The sequence below is a fragment of the Syngnathus scovelli genome, chromosome 20 (genome assembly GCF_024217435.2).
Source record: "Syngnathus scovelli strain Florida chromosome 20, RoL_Ssco_1.2, whole genome shotgun sequence".
Taxonomy (NCBI): Eukaryota; Metazoa; Chordata; class Actinopteri; order Syngnathiformes; family Syngnathidae; genus Syngnathus; species Syngnathus scovelli.
In genome coordinates this window covers 10495643-10513112 of record NC_090866.1, presented here as the reverse complement: position 1 = coordinate 10513112, position 17470 = coordinate 10495643, and positions in this window count along the sequence as shown.

The following is a 17470-nucleotide window of genomic DNA, read 5'->3' as shown; positions in this document are numbered from 1 at the left end:
TTAGCTACAGTCGAGCTGAGGAAACCAGATCTCTGCTAAGGCCTTTTTTTTTTTAAGCTAGCTGAAGCAAATAAGCCTCCGGGTAAGTAAATGACCAAATAAAAGCCCTGCCACTGACGTGGGTCCAACAGCGGCGGGGTAATAGTCACTGAAAACTAGTAAAGAAAATAATAAACAGTCCATGAAGTCAAACATTTGTTTTTTTATTTCCTCCATTAAACTCAAACGACTTCCTGTGTGAATGCGGACGCAATGCAAAGGGCCCCATAATAATCCCGGTCTGGAGAAAATAATAAAAAATGAAAAAAGAGAAGGAAGAAACTTTTAATACCCGCCGCTCTTAATGACGACGCGTGCAATTAGAGCGGCTGCATTTTTTCCCTTTTTTTTCCTTCTTCCCTTTCCCCCGTTTCGCTCTCGCCGCGAGTCACAGGAAAACAAATAAAGCGTCTCGATTTAGAAACCTTATTAGACTTTGGAGTCCCTGAGCAATTAAAGTATTACAAGTGAAGTGCCTCCGCGTTCAGGGGTGGTCCGCGCCTGCCTGGCTGCCAGTCCGCTCTTTTGCAACGAAACGCCGGCGACCAGTCACGGGTGACTGTACGTGTCCTAACAGGTCCGCTCGGAAACTCAGCTGAGCTCAGCCACTCTCGAAAACGAAACAAGTTAGTGGGAAAAAAAATGGACAGTTTGTCTGTCTCACAATGGACAGGATGTGGGTTCGAATGCCAAGGACAACGTCCGAGGTCTGTCCGCACGTCCGTCCGTTTGTCATCTGCTGTGCTGGCGATAACTACATTTCATCATTCATCCTTTAATTTTCTTTGGACGACAAATTGGCTGGGTGTCCTCTCGCGTAACAACATGCCCCCCCCGCACACAATCTCTTTGCACCCCCTGATTTGATGTCTTATCAAATTACTAACCCGGAGGAAATGAATGGCTGCCATGTGAGCGGCGCCATTGATGTAGTTTCACTTAGCCCCAAACACTCTGCTCCTAATTGAATGATTAGATTCCTCGCCGCTTTGCGCTATCTTTCTTTCCACCGCGCTAATTGCGTGGCGGCGGCCAGAGGAGGACGTGAGGGGTCCCGGTGTCTACGGTCTGTAAAATAATAAAAATAATGCAAGCCAAATTCCTACATATGAATACAAAGTATATCAGTGAAACGAAGATGATTCATCTGGATGTAATTGGATAGTTCACATGACAAGCCTAATTCAATTTGTTATGGAGAATGAAAGCTCGAACAAGAAAGGGGCGGCATCGTCTGAAAACGGAACATCGCAGGAAAAAAATCAATCCAAAATATGAAACAAAATCTGCAAGTATAGTACGTAGCTTTAAGTTGTAATATCACCAATCACCACTAGGTGGCAGACGTGTCTTAGTTGTCCTTACTGCCCTTGATTATGTGATGAGGCGTAATTTTTTTTGTGGATTTGAGATAATAATGTAGGATAAAAATTGTACCTCAATATTTCTGTTACACTGCGGTAGTCTTTGCAGTGAGAAAAAAAAATGCTGTACTTTTAGGTAGTTTGCTTCAAACTTTGTTAGTGGGTTAGTATAGTGCATCTTTGATACATGCATTGAAAAATATACATTAAAAAAAGTATATTAAAAGCTCATATTTACTACAGGACCGCCACTAGGGGGTGTAATGAGGCTTTTAGGACAGGTGTTGGACTCACACATACCCACGCATGCATGCACACAAAAAGAAAAAGTGAAGGTGATCACATACTTAAGCAGCACCACCTTTGATCTTGAACTCCCTTGGGACCACTTCTGGTCTGGGCAGCCTTCCTTTCCTCCTCCTTGGCCACATTCACCTGCAGGCGCTACTAAAGCGGCGTATCAATATTTGCCATTTGGCGTTTAGCTTTTCCACTGGATTAGCCTTCGCCCCAGCACGTTTCTTTTGGCGGGCGGCCAGAGCCAAGAGCTTTGATAACAGGTTCTGTCTTGCTCCTATATGTGTGCGTGCGTGTCTGCGCCGCCCTCCGTCCATGAAAGAAGCACGACGGTACCCTGCGGGACACCGTGGAGCAGCCGCCACTCTTTTTTTTTTTCTCTCTCTCTCCCCTCAACTCTTAACAGCTGCTGCGAGCGTGATGGATGATTTGCAAGCGAAATAACGTGTATGTCGTTTGTCTAATTGGACAAGATTGCAAGCAGAACGCTCGAGAGAGGGAGAAAGAAAAAGAGACAATCGGGAACATGTTTGCGTGCACCAAGGTCACGCCAAAGCCTTTTAGAGCGCCTTGTCGTTGGCCTTGAGTGTGTACATGCGATAAGAAAGAAAAAGTCAGGGGCGGGTGCTTGTTTGGTTTTAGTCCGAGTTGCGTTTACTGTACGCTATAAAATCAGCCGTGTTGCTCTCACGGACAAACAGATGTGTTCAAAGTTAACAAGCTTTCATATTTCCAGCCCCCCTTCATCCTTTGATGTCTACTTTTGCGGAGTATCAAACCGTGCCCGGACATGAGCACCCCCTCGCAGCACGAGCCCTCCGGCCCCCGAGCTCGCCACGTCCTACCTCGCCGCCCCGTTTATGCGCCGCGTTTGTGTAACGGCCGCGTTCAAATCGGCAGGATAATTAAAACATGTTGATCCCTTCAGTCATGGTGAGTGGGGGGAGTGTGTGGGGGGTTTATTAATGGCACAGTGGGGCGGCAAGGAATGCTAATATCGCATGAAATGTTGGGTTAGATTGGCGCTCACCTGCGGGGCCGCAAGTGTGTGTGTGTGTGTGTGTGGGGGGGGCTTTCATGTAAATGAATTTGTCTATAGAGATGGAATTAATAGCTCGGGGGGGTCATAGGGATAATGATTCCTTCACTGACTCCTGTTGGAGTCAAATGGCCCGGGCATCTCGTTGAACACAGAAGAGGGCGGGGGCTTCAGCGATGGCGCCATTTTTATTTTTTTTATTTTTACGACGGCTCCAAATGACCCACTTTGTATTCACGCTATGCAAATTTGCCACCGCGTGGTTAGATCTCGTTGATGGACTGCTGCTCCCCGTACGTTGAACACCAGAACGTATCATTAGCTCATTATATCACAATGTTATTTTATGGCTTCCGTACAGGGAAGAGAGCTGGGAGGTAAGGGGATGGCAGAGGTTGCCGAGGCGGGGGACTCGAGTCACATGACTTGACTCCAGTCAGACTCAAGTTTACGATTTTTTTTTTTTTCCCGTGGACTGATGACACAGTTTCAATGAGTGTTCTATTTTTACATCTTTTTGGTAGTGCTTTATTTCACTTTGTTAACTTGAAATAACCCGGGTGGAGACTCTGACTTGACTCTCGCTGCAGTAACTTGGCACTTGCTTGGAAGTTGAAGACATGAGACTTGCATACAACTTGCACACGTGACTTACTTCCACCTCTCGAGTTGGCCGATGTATGAAAGAAACGCCTCCCGATAAGCTCGTTGACCCAGCCTGCCTGGTCAAGTTCAACCTGTTGAAACAGTTCTCTACGTACGTGTGTTTCTCTCTTTCTGCCCCCCCCTCCCCCCCACCCATCCTGCCACAACTGACAAGACTGCTTTCAGTCTTCATTCCAAAGTCCCACACAAAGCTGCTTTTAAGTGCATGCATGTCAAAGGTGTACTAACACGCCAAAGGCTGGGGAAACGACGTGCACGCAGGTGTGTATGGCGGCACGTTGAGACGTCCTCAAATATACGCATGTGTGTAAATGTGCATGAAAGTGTCCTAAGTCACTGAAGCGGCGCAAAAAGATATGAAGCGGTGTAAAAAGGTGCACACGGGCCGAGGTGCGCTGGTGCGTCCGTGTCCAAAATTGCATTCAGCTGGTGTCCCGATGGTGGTGGGAACAGTGGCGAGGTGACGCCGTCTTTTTGTTTGAGGTGGATAAAGGAGGCTTTGGAGAGTTGTTCTTGCTGCAGGCCACGCTTGTCCTCGGCTGTGTTGTGTCGGGGAGGCGCCGCCAGGGTGGGCCCGGGGAGTCCCTCACACAAGACGGCAGGGCAGAGTTACTCGCCGCGGGGGTGCAGCGCTACTGTTGCAAGGAGGACAGCGGATCGTGCGCATAAGGCGTTTTAAGGGACAACAACGCGGCTCACGTTTCTGCTCCCATGTCACGCCGGGTCAAGCATTGTCGCGCCGGGCCGACGTCTCGCAATGCAACGCGGCTCGCGGCGGATGAACTTTCAATGCACTCGCAACCTGTCTGACCTTTTAACCTCCAGCCAGGCCGTGTTGATTGAACCACCCCCCTCAGGACAAACACAATGTTGATTACTCCGCCTCTGAAAGCTGACCTCCATTTTGTCTCTTCTCATTGAAATGACCTCTTTTCACCCGAGAATCACTTTTTTTGTGCAAAATGTCACCCTCTTATGACAAGGCGGGAGTAAGCAATAAGACTAGAACTTTTGGGATTTCTTTAGAAAATCCACTAGCTTCATGCTAAAGTGTACCGTGAAAATCATAAAGGGGCTAACGTAAACTAGCATCAATGTGGTTTTAATTAGGAACCCGTAACAAACCATTCTAAGGATGTCGAGTGACACGACAAAAGGAGCCAGCCTCCCGTGTCACCGACTGGCGACGTCCTTTGAGCCGCTCGCCTGATTGTCACGTCTTTAATCTCCCGACACGGCCACTAAAGTACGACGGAGAGTTTGACTGCGCCGAGATTGTAACGGATGGCTTGTCTTACGATGACATTTGGACAAGACCAGCAATTGCTTGGGCACATTTATGTAGCTAAAAGAAATGATAACTATCCTAGTAATGTTTATTTACATCATATTTTTTCAAAGTTTTACGTAATAGCTCGGTTCTTGATTATAAAACTTTTAATTGTTGTAAAGGCATAATTGTATTATGAGTGCCTAATCCCATTAGAGTTAATAGGCGTCTTAATTTGTTGAATACAATTGATTCAAACAAGACCAACAACACGCACACGCTGACAGTTTAATATGTAACAGTTGGCAATCGGTCTTTTAAGTTACCTAAAGGTCAGCGTGAGTCGCTTTGACTTGAGAAAAGTGTTTGAACAGAATCATCTTTGTCTTTTAAAAAATAAAACTACAGTAAAATGCTAAAAGAAGAAACAAAGAATTAATTTCCGCTCCTCCGAATGTAACTTGTGATTTTAAGTAGAGTTGACTCTCTTTCTTTGGGAGTGTCAACACTTCTTTAAGCATGTCGACATGTATTACGGAGAAAAGTGAGCATCCAATTAGAAGGCGTGTAAGTGTGCCTCGACAACGCCAATTAGCCGCTCCCCCCTTCCTTTTACGCGGCGCTCCACGGCCAATTAGAGTCTCGTAATAGGCGCTCAGCCACAGAGCCGGGGTTCAAAGGTCGCCCTCGACACGGCCCTCCAGACAGAGGGAACATGTCAAGGCTCGTTTTGTCCGGAGGGATCCACTTCCTGTTAAGATTCCAAATGAGAGGGTGACTGGAGAATATGCCCGGTCGTAAATATGCATGCTAATAATAGCCTGCGCTGACGTCATTCGCAACTTGCCTTTCAAATCGTCATAAAAATACGTTTGTCTCTTCGCAGTCCAGTCACATACACGGCAACTGTAATCACCTGTTTGTCCATTCGCACATGGTGGCGTAAAGTCAGCACGTTTCGGTCCGAGCAGTAAGCTCTTGGTTCGGACCGGCGTAGCCGCCACATAAATCTCGCCTCTGCAAAGCGCTTTACGGGCACCCAATGTGTGTTTTATGCGTTCTTTACGAGTGTGCAAAGGCCACATCTTGAATGACACCACCGCAGCCAGCCGTTGGGAAAGCAAGGAGAAGAAAAAAAAACGCCCGCACCAAATGCATTTTACAGGCTCGTTTTCTCCAACACGTGCTTATTTTTCACGTAGAGCAAACACGAGTTTGTTAAGGGCCGCTCATTCGGTTCACTTCCCCTCCCGGCCCCCTTTGCCGAGTAATTTTTCGAGTGGTCGCGCCGCTGGTGATTTATTAGCCAGGTAATGAGTGTCGGGCCAATTGGCTGCTAAAGTGCTCAACTGCGGCCCCAGAGAAGAGCGGACAAATTGATTCTTTTGTCAGCCCGAGCCTTGAATGCTAAAATTTAAACAACCCGAGAGGTTGGCAGCAGTGTTGAGAGTGCGACGCCCCACTGAAAAAGAAATAACACATCAGCTCCACACCAGCAGGCGGCAGTAGTGGGTGCAGTCATTCTACATAAATGTAATCACGTCATGTCGTTTGTGTCATGTCGTTGCGTGGCTTGAAACCGATATGTGTGTTCTCGCTTGCTTTGGAACCGGCGCCGAACTTCACCCCCGCTAGCCTTGCAAAACTCGTCCAAATGGCTGGAAGGAGCGTGCTCCGTGGCACTAAATGACAACAAATTTGGCAGCCGTACCCAGCGGGCCTGGCAAAGCCCGGCTGGCTCGGCGTGAAACGTGGCAGCGAGCTCAAACATGGCGGTTGGCGGCCATGCCAAAGCCGACTTGTCAAATGCGACACGGTGGAGGGCGCGTGACGCACTAAGCGCATCTTCATTCCCGCTAAGTGCCGGTCCAGCGTGTGACGCTGACAGCCTGCTTGAAATGGGATCATTGGGAACTCAAACATATTGTCGGCAGCAGCTGTTGTCTAATTTCTTGAACATTTTTAGGGGTGTGGTGAAGCAGAAATAATTATGAAAGAAAAGATGGCCATATCTTCTAATAATGCGTTGTAACTGACATCTGTCAGACTGCAGACTGGCCCTGCAGCGCTTGCGTCTGGCTCGCACTAAACTTTTTCTCCTCTTCAAACGAGAGGCAGAGACCACCCGCAACACGGCTGGGCTCTGATGTGTCAACAGGCACAAGACGTACGAGCGCGTCGGACAAAATGCTTTTGGGCGGTGTCACCGCTTCTGGCAGGAAGACACACGTACGTGGAGACCATCTCGCTTAGTCTGTCGTTGCAGAGGATAAAGAATACACGCCCGTGAGTTTTAATATTACGTCGGCCTACGCTGGGTGATGAGTTGTACTAGAATCCAGACGAGTCCATAGACACACTGTGATGAAACTTTCTCCATGAGTGAGAAAAGGTAAATGTGTGTTTCTGTATTTTTTTTTTCATGGAATGGACAGATAAGATCCATTGCGAAGCCAGCAGACTTAATGCTGATTAGCATAGCTTAGCTCAAAGCAGCAAACAGCTTACCCGCCTCACCCCCCGCCCCAAAAAAAAAAAGAAAAAGATGTAGCCAGCAGTCCCTCTTAACGCTCGCTAATTAACATCTTTCATCTATTTAGTGGCATTGGTGTGAAAAAAAAATGTGCGAAAAAAAAAATATTTCGGAGCGTTGAGGGTGCCAAGCGAGCGGCAGAGACCTGGTAAAGATAAAGCCCGCCACGTTATCGGCATTTCGGCGGGCGCACATCAAACGCAGCAGATACACGGTGTTAATTAGCGGCTGAGAAGCTGAAAGGCGGGCTAGCGCCGCAGCTAGCAGTGGCACCGGCGCTAACTTGAGGAAACGTCTCGCGGCTGCCGCGGCACTTTGCTTTTTGGGGGACTTTAAAAAGCGCCTGCAGTCCAAAACTGCTGAAATGGGGAAAAGGCGTTGAAATCCATTCGCAGAAATTTGGCAGAAAGAGGAAATAAAATGTCTCCATTGGTAAAGTCGGTAAGAAAACGTTTGAAAGAGTTAGCGTAGCCACTTGGACAAGCTCGGCGCAGGTGTGCCACACAAAGGCACGCTCCTCGTGAATTACTTAAGCCCTCGCGCTTCTCCTTTTTGTTGTCGTCGCGACAACAAGACTGCTCGGCCGGCCGTATCTCGCCGCGTAAGCGCTTCCCCTCCCGTGACGGCCAATTTGCATATCTAGAAAGTATTTCCTAGTAAGTGGAGCGACTGGCGGGCGGGCGGCCGCTCTCGGGAGAGGCGCGCAGACACAGATAAAAATTTGTACCAAAAAAAAAGAAGAAACGAGCGCGTGAAGAACAAAAGCGGCGTGCGGAATCTCTTTCATGACGCGGCGTGTTCAGACCCAAAGTCGGCGGCGGTGCAGCCCACAAGGGAGGCGACTGCTGTGCCTCTTAAGGAACACACACACACACAAAGGTCTGTGTGTGTTAGTGTCAGCACATGTCAAGGGTCATTGCTTCAGAGTCTCAGGGGGCGTCGGCCTGGTTGTTCCGGAGCGCAGTTTGCATGAACTTTGACCTCCTGAAAGGCCCCCCACTCCACTCATGCCATTGTTGTAGTCCTTCAACATGGAGTGGTCAAGTTCACTGTCAACACACATACACACAGTGTGTAGCACATTCCGCCGGTGTTTCTTCCCCCCCCCCCCCCCCCCCCTCCCCATCGGTCATACGTGTGATCATCTTTGTAGATAAGTGACGCTGATAGATGAGCGTGTCGGCGGGTAATTAGCGCGCCGGTTCTCACCGATAGCCGACGCATCGCTCGGCCCAGGTTGCAGCGCGATGAATAACAAATACGGAAACAAAACAAAAAGTCATGTGTTGATTCTTTTTTTTTTTTGGAGGAAGTCCTTCTTCATGCTACTTTTCCAGTTAATTCAAAACATGACGTTATTTTGTTATCTGACGGCTGGCGCGTTAGCCGCACGCACGCATGCACGGAAGGAAGGAAGGAAGGAAGCGAGCCAAAGAGGTGCTAATGCGCCTTTAAAGCGTCTTCAAACGTTTGAAGGGCTGCTCTCAGCGGGGACACCGAGCGACTCTTGTCGTCTTAATTATTGATGGCGCTCTTCGAGTGGCTACAATGTCACTCGCACGCTCGCTCCTCCCCCGACTCTCAGGTTCGCTCTGTAAATCTTGGCCAAGTCCAAGTTGCTTCCTTTCTTTGGAATTTTGGCCAGGGTAGCGCAAAATGCAAATACATACCTGCCTGCATACTTCAGTGACAATCGCGAGAGAGTCCGCCCCACCTGTAATTAAGTGAGCGGCGAGCTCTCGGGCGTTGGGACGGCCGCCAGCTCGCCGCAGCCTTTGGAGAGGCCCTTCTGGTCCTTTCTCACGCGCCGCGATTAAAAGACGGCTGGGTGGCAAACCGCACTGAGGCTGTGGCTGCAGGCGGCGCACAAGCGCGGCGGCGTCATCCAGGAAAAACATTGCTAATTATGTTTGACAGGTATCTATTAAAGTGCATTCTTCGACCTCGGAGGCCTGCTCGCATCTATCGCAATCTAAACTGCTCCCCCAGTAGGTCCGCCGTATAATTACCTTTATCTGAGCCGGTTGGGCCAGTTGATGTTTTTTTTTTAGACCGGCCAGTGTCATTGTTAATGGCGTGCCACGCTTTTGAAAAACGATAATAATAATTAAAAGGCCGCGTGGGAAATACGTGGGCGGGTGGTTGGGTGTCCGAGGCCCGGTAGAATCTTTTTATTTTTTTTTTTAAATGTATTTTATTTTTCTTCTTTACCAAACGGTACCACGAATCAGACTCCGGCCACTTGATAGCAAAACACCGGAATTATGTCGCCGGAAACTTCTGGCGTCAATCCAGCTCGAGAGGGCTTTTCCCCCTTCCTTTCGCACCGGCGGCGTCAAATCGAGCGAATCAGGCGAATCAAAGGCACGGAATCACAAGGCAAGATGCTTTTTAATGAGTTATTCAAGGCCTCTTTTCACTATTAGCTCAACGAGCACTCCAGCGTCTCCCCGGCAGGTTCGCTCGGCACAATAGCGCCGTGATTGTAATCACGCACTTGATTTTTCGACCCGGTAGCCGAGACGTGAGGAGGACGCGTCTGATTGGGCGCCTCGTCCGTCTGCTCATGCGGACGGACGCGTGTATGTACGGTGACCGCTCCGGCTCATCGCAAAACAACAAAGAAAGGAGGAAAGTTTTTTTCGAAGATGATGAATGACGCTAAAGTCGTCAATTATCCTCATATACGTTGCGGGAAGTAAAAAGAAGTCCCGCCCCCCCCCCCTTGGAAATATATTGGTATCACCCAGAAAAGTCTTGACATGACAGATACAACACGCTTAGTTTTGTTGGTCTCGGCGAAGTGACGCGGTCGTCGCTTTGATAAAAACGGCGCATCTCGTGATTGAGTCCATTGTTTCCGTGCCGTAAAGTGTAATTACGTGTCTTTTTTTTTTTTATTGTACTTTCACAAAAGCAAAACATTGACCCAAAGCGAATCATTGAACTCGTTGGCGTTGTCTGTTCTGTGCTGAGATTGGTCAGTAAGTGTTTTATTATTTTTTTGGTTTGTTTTTTTGCTCTTCGAATGTTGTTGTCTCGAAACGGCAGTTTGAGTGCGTGGCCACCCTGTTGCTACACCTGGCGCCTGCCGAGGCCCCAAAGGGGAATATTTGATCCGACATGTAACGCTAGCAGGACAGACTTGTGCATGCTCTGGGCCGTAGGCGTTAACTGCTAAAAAAAAAGGGGGGGGGGGGTGCATTGAGTGTTTCCTGGCTCGGGCCTTCGTTTCGCCTTTTATGGCCGATCGCGAGATGATTTATTGTTCTGTTTGTTTGGTGGCTGGATGAGCAAAGTGTAACGCACGGCGCACTTTAAATCGGGGCTTTCGGAATTTGGAGATGAGGTGGCGTGGAAACATTGTAATGATCAAATGAGGCTTAAATGATAACAAATTATTTCATTAAATAAATGCGATAAAAGAAAAAATAAATAATACATTACAAATAAATGACAATTAATACGGGCGAAATGAAAATGTTTATTTTTGAATTTTATTATTCAAAGTAAGTCACATGCACGTTCAAATGTTTGGCCTTTGTCCTAGTCCACATTCCCGACGTATGACGGCATCCAAATAAGCGTGTGCCCGATGCGCCTCGACAGCTTGAAATCCACCTTGATGGTCCGGTTTCCCCGAGTCGTGACTTTTAGCCGCAATTAAGCGAGTGTCCGCATCAGACGGCTGCCAAAATGGGAGCGGCTGTCACTTGCGCCGCCGCACTGATCTGCGTTTTGTTCCTTGGCAGCCAAAGTCGCGCTTCCTGTTTCGACCAGTCCGTTGTATAACCGCGCCGGGACATTATGGACACGCAACAGTCGCGCACGTGCACTCCGCTAAGGGTGTGTCCAACTCGTGTCATCGGGTTTTTCCCCCAAGTATTTGCATTTGTATTCCTTCATTTGTTTGCGCAATTAAATGAATTCTCCAAGCTAGAATCTAGAAAAAAAACTTCAGTACCTTCCTCAATACCTCAACTCGGAAAGGCTGGAACGCGATCGCCACCAAAGCGTGCAAAAACGCGTCGTCGCCGCGACACGGTGGCGCCCGCGGGGTCAGCGATGTAGCCATTCGCCTCGCTGGCGTTAACTCGCATCAAAGCGCACACGCAGTCGTCAGGATTAGAGAAGCGTAGAGAAAGGAGAGCCCCCAACCCATTCACGGCTGGCACGGTCACCGCCCGCCGCCGCCGCCGCCACCTCCTCTTCGGCACCAGCGAGTTTTTAATGCATCCCATTTAAGTTTAATTACTCCAATCTCGGCGAGGGCACACAGGAAGAAAAGGCCCGGGCGCTTGTGCCGAGCAGATTACTCCAGTGGCCTGCCAAGTCCGCGGCGCGCTGCATCCTAAGATAGAATTCAAATTCAAATGCGGGGCTAAAGAAAGTGCAGCTGTCACCCCTCTGGCCTGCGAAGCCCCAACCAGATCAAAGATGAGCTGTCCTCCTCCCCTGCCTGTGTAAAAATGAGCTGTCCTGGCCGTGCCAGTGTCTCGTCCCCCCGGGGCACCTAATCCTCCTCTCCCGACTCCACACTGACAGTCTGAATAAAGGCGTTAAACCCCGCAAAATAATTAGCAATTAAAACGGATGGAGAAGTCATCAGGTAGCGGCGGCTGCCGTTGCTGCTGCCGCTGCTGCTGCTGCTGCTGGGGCGGAGGCTTTTCCTCCTCTCCTTCTTCTCCTCCTCCGCCCGTGCCAAGAACAACCTGTGCTTGCTCCTTTTATGGCTGAGTGACCTTACTGAGTCCTATCGCGGCGCCAACAGACTTCTTGGATGTCGCGGGAAGTTTCTTTCCACCCACCGAAAAAAAGGAAGAAGCAAAAAAAAAAAAAAGCGCAACCTGTACGCCAGCCAGACAAAGTTGCGCCAACTTGCTTAATCTTCCCTCGACCTGGACCGCTCACAGCGTGCACGCTCTTGATTGGCTTAGAGTGACTTGAAGTTCACTTGATTCCAACTCGTACTGACGTGGAGAACCGGTCGCTATCTTTGACTCGACTTACAATTTCGCATTAAACAATATTCTGGTGCTGAACATAGTTGGTGCAGCAACACATGTAAACTGACAATGGCTTATATACCAAAAAAAAAAAAAATGCAGTATTAATGCCGTACAGACGAGCTGAGGATTTGATGTCTATAATTATATATAATTCTGTCACGTTCTCGCCATGGTTCATGTACTTGAATCCGGAAAAAAGAAGTCACTTGGGCATCATGCCCACCGTGGCGGCATCCTAATTGAAGCTATTGCGGCCTGGCTAATAGCCGAGCACGGTGGCCACAAAGAAGGGCTCTCTTCACCTCCTAATGTGTCGAGATTGAGAGCCACGCTGACATCACACGGCCTTGGAGCACAATGGCGGCGAAGAAGAGCCGAGGCCTCCGAGTCTGCGTCGGTGCTCGCGCTTCAATAACGACACCTTTTTCTTTTTTTTTCTTTTTCCCTTCCTCTCATATGCACGCCTTCTTGTTTGTCCTTCACGGGGCAATTATCGAACAATGTCGTCAAAAGGCTTTGGACTTATTGCGGTCTGCTAATGACGAGCAGGCGCAGACTAAAGTGGGCTCTCTAATGAAGATGGCCTGGAGGCCTTGTATCGCTTTTATAGGCAAATCACTTTGTTTTGTTGCCTTTGTCCTCTCTAAATGATCAAAATTGTCCTTCCACCTTAAAGATCGTCTGGCGTCTTTCAAGCAGACACTAAAACGTCGGGCCGTCAAGGAAAATGCAAATGAGCGAGCGCTTTAGATTGACACAAACATGTTTGTCGATTTGATTTGCGCACGTACGCCGTTCACCTTTCGCCATTGCCGATATCTCGTTTTCAACTCGCGTTCCAACGCTTTCCCCAAAGTCTTTGGATATTTACGAGCCGCTGCAAAATAAATGCAACAATAGGGCCGCCCAAACGGACTTTTCCATCAATAATCGGACGCGGTTAAGCGTTCAATCGGTTCCTCCAGCCCTTAAACGTCTTTTAATGTGCGCCGCATCAAAGCGCTCGACGCTCCACTGACTTTGCCTTGATTGCATCAAAACATGACATTTATTCAGCGCGCCAAATCCCGAATTAAAAGCTTCCAAGTGTTTATGCGGATCGGAGACTTGCACGCAGCATTTTGGGAAGTTGCCGGCCCGCCGCCGCCGCCGCCGTCATTTGCCGGGCAGCTGCGCCGAAGCTGCTCGACGAGTTAGTCCGACGATTAATGGCACGCGAGCTTAAATGAAGTTAACTCTGAGCGCTACCATCACCAGCCCTATAAAAAGCCAACGGAGCCAGATGCAGAATGTCGTTTTGAACTCGCACAAGGTTATCTACCGTCCGACAGCGACGATTCTCGTCTTTGCTCAGTGGGAACAGTAAGGAGGTGTCACCTTGCAATAAGTGGATTAAACGTTGGCCCGTCAGCAGCCAATGCTCTGTAATCGGAGACGATGCTTTGACAAGCGTGCGATCAAAACGGGATACTGAGCTGAAACGAGTTCAACACTTCAACCCATCCAAGGTGGAAGATTAAAACACCCACGCTAAACCAGGTAGCGCTATGCTACATATCAGCTCGCTATGCTAAATATGCTTTAAGTACACCGATTTGCAATTGCCCTGCGACGTCCAAAATGTGGCGGCGGCAGCGGCGGTGACGACGGACACACCCTCAGTACTTAGCCCTCGGACATTCTGGCACGCTCTCACAAGACAAAAGACAAGTCGTATCAGCAATGCAAAGCGGCCCTCGGGTCACAACTCGGCAGCCGAATACCGACGTCGCCGCCAGCCTGACGCGGCTTAGCTCGCTCAAACTTTTAACTCTTTGCATGCATGCTTCGCCGCTGACCCCGGAATGCTTCTTAGCGTCACAGCGTAAAAACTTTATGTACGTTGAATAAAAATAGGAATTGAGTTAGTTAGCTGTTGCGTTAAAATGTTTTAAAAGTCAAATAAAACTTCTAGAAAAGTAGTGTTTAGTAATCACTGGCTCGAATTAATTCTGCAGGTGGTACCTAATCAAGTGACCAGTATTTAAAAGTTTCCTTAGACGCAAGACAAAGACGTTAGCGAGGAAGGAATTTCGCAAAGAACACGGTCAAGTCTGAATCCCCCCTTTTTTTTCTGCGCGCCGTCAAAGAGGAGATTAACTTGTCAAAATGTGGCTCTGGGTCCAGACGGGGTCCTCTTGAGTTGAGCGGATATTCCCCGCCGTCTGATCTTCCTCGCAGACGCTAATAGCGGCGGCTCCGCAAGGCCGAGCGGAGCCAGAGCTCGGGCTTTAGGATCGCTTTACCTGGATTCGGCAGCTCGGCGCTGGCGGATTAGCGCCCGGGGGCCTCGCGGCACGCTAGTCTGCAAACGCCACTCGGGCGCTACAGGTGTACACACCAACACAATGCAGAAAAGTAAATAGCAGATTTGTTCCGGAATACATATTCCACAAATGGAGTTCTTCTCTGCGACATTGTGTTATTTTTCATCATTTCCTTTTTCCCCTTGTCTATTTCTGTCCTTTCCTCTGGGCGTGTCATTGTTTGTAATTGAGCCACGTTGTGTAAGTTTGAAGGTCACATTCGCCAAGCCAAAAGTCACGTAACGAGAGAACAAGGGCCCGCCGAGGATCTTTTCAGGCCTCGCTCGCGTCAGTCCGATCCACCTGGCCGCTGTTTCGTGAAAAGCATCTAGGGCAGGAATTTCCACGGCCAGGGGTGCATTCCGCCACTCCTCAAAGTTTTTGTGCCTTGGCTAGCTGCCACCCGTAACAACAAACCAAGCAAAGAACAAACACTCGTCTCGTCAAGTGACTGCAAATAACCTTCCGGCGGTGTGCCGATGCTGCCGTCGGAGGAAGCTTACCTGTCCCTCATAACGATGGTTACAAACCCCGCCCCCCTCGTAAAAACTCGCCTTTAACATTTTGCTAGCGTTTCAAATTTTACAATGACAGTGTTACATTCTTAACTGACGACGGAATTTTTGCCCTTTCAGTCAAATTCGGAACCGTGTCTTTAAGGGACGCCCTCGCCCCAGTGCGCCCAAGTCGACTCTCAAAAGAGGTCAGCCAACATCGGGAAAGGACGCACTTTGGTGTAAAAGCCACAACGTAAACTGATTAGAGGAGCTGGTGACATGTCGTGCTAAGCTACGTGCATTAGCGCCCCCCTCCCATCCTCCCCCCTTCCCCTCATGTTTTATGTATCTTGCGATCACAAGCGATTGTAAGAGAAATTAATCAATAACAAAGCCGGCGGGATGCGAGGACGACACACGCCGCCACTCTTTGCCACCTCTGCTTCGTGCATCCATTTTGATTTGGGGATGTTGGAGCGCGCGTGGGGAAAGGGGGGAGGGGGGCAGGTTGCTCGCCCACGTCTAGGTGAGGAATTTTTTCCTTTTTTTCCCCCCCTCCCGCATGCGGGAGGAGCTCCATATGGCAGGGATCAAAGGTGTCGCCGGGTGCACGGTTCTGCTTGGTCGCCAGCCACCGCCGTTAATTAGAAAACAAGATCAGAGGCAGTATTAAAATCCAATTAAGGCCGTATGAACAGATTGCCAAGTGATGTTCACTAATGCATTACTGAGCACCATGCAAATTTTAGTGGCAGCATTTGGCTTTATGTGATGTGTTTGTGTCATTAAGGCTGTGCGCGCGCACGCCTGTGTGTGTATGTGCGTGTGTGTGTTGCCTGACATTGCCTGATCTCTTGCTTGATACACACACACACACACACACACGCATATCTAATCTCATCCAAACAATCAGCCAAAAGCTCTGCAGGGTAACAACACACGCGCAGTCAGATGGGCTGATACGCCGTCTTACAATTAAAGAATAATTGGGAATGCTGAATTATTGATCCGTCATAATTGAGTTCTCTCTGCGTTTGATTTGTTTGGAGAATGCGGCGGCTGCACGGGAAAATCCGCTAGATTTGGATCAAGATCGGCTCCAATTTGCATCCCGCTCAAATCTACGCCCCACGACAACAACAACAAAAACTTAAGTGGACCGAAATCTCACACACACACACACACGCACACTTTCCGTTAATCTCGTTGATGTACAATTACATGGTAGTCAAATCGGACCGCGTCACATATGGAGGAAATGTATCGTGTAATCGTAGTAAATCGTGTCTTTATCGAAGTGGAGCGTGGCCTTTAACCTCCCAATTGTATGGAATCGTATCGCATCCTATCTCGCGTCATAATAAATCTTATTGTGTCATCGCATTGAAACCAAAATGAAAAATTGATTGCCGATTAATCGATTAGCCGATTGGTCGTCATATCACATTAGCATCGGTGACGGCCACCGTCAACATCCACAAACGCGCGTATCGATATTCTCTTGGTTGAGACAAATATGGAGCGAGCGAGTCAGCGAGGGCACGTGCGGCGCCGAGTGACAAGTGGATGCAGCTGGCGGGCCGCGGCCCCGAGCAGCCACATTAGGGCTGCCGAGGGCTGCTAATGTGCGTTTGAATGGAGCCCCTTTTGAGACGCAAAATAGAATTCTGATTAGAAAGGCAGGAAATACACATGTGGAGTGCCGGAAATTGTTACAATGTCGAGCCGTGGCACATTTGGCAGCGTCTCAAGCTGCGTGGGGAGCAATGAGATCTTAATGAAGGCATGTGCCGCCGACACCGCGCGCACATTTGCATGTCTTTTATGGCCCTTCACTCGCTTTCAGCCACAAGAAGAAGACGCCGACGCCGCCGAGTCCTCGCGTTCCGCTCCCCACTTCGACAGGAAGCTTCAACTTGCAGCTTTTCATCAGCAACCCACAGGCCACAACATTAGGTACACCTGCACGGCTAAAAGACATTCAGGATGAGTGCCGTGGCGAGCGAAGCCTTACTTAGTTGTCACCGAGCGTCGAGTGGACTCTTTTCTCCAAATGTCTTTGATTCAGGTGCCTCAGGGTAGAATCCAAGATGAAAACAATTGATGTTCTTGCTAAAAGTTGTTGTCGATTTCAGATATATAAACAGACAGAGATCTCGATGTTTAATTTTAGAATGTGTAATTGCAGGTAGTGATGGGCAAAAGCGGGTGTTTCTTTCTTGGGTTATGTCGTGCTCGTTTGGCACGGCGGATAGAGTTGCCGACCTCTGAATCTGCAGTTGTGGGTTCGAGTTCTGTCAGATCTGGACACTTTTAAACTCAGTCCTATTTTAGGTCATTCACACACATTCATATTCTGTTTTCCGTATTTGCACTACACACCTAGTGCTAAACCTAGTGTTAACCTTTAG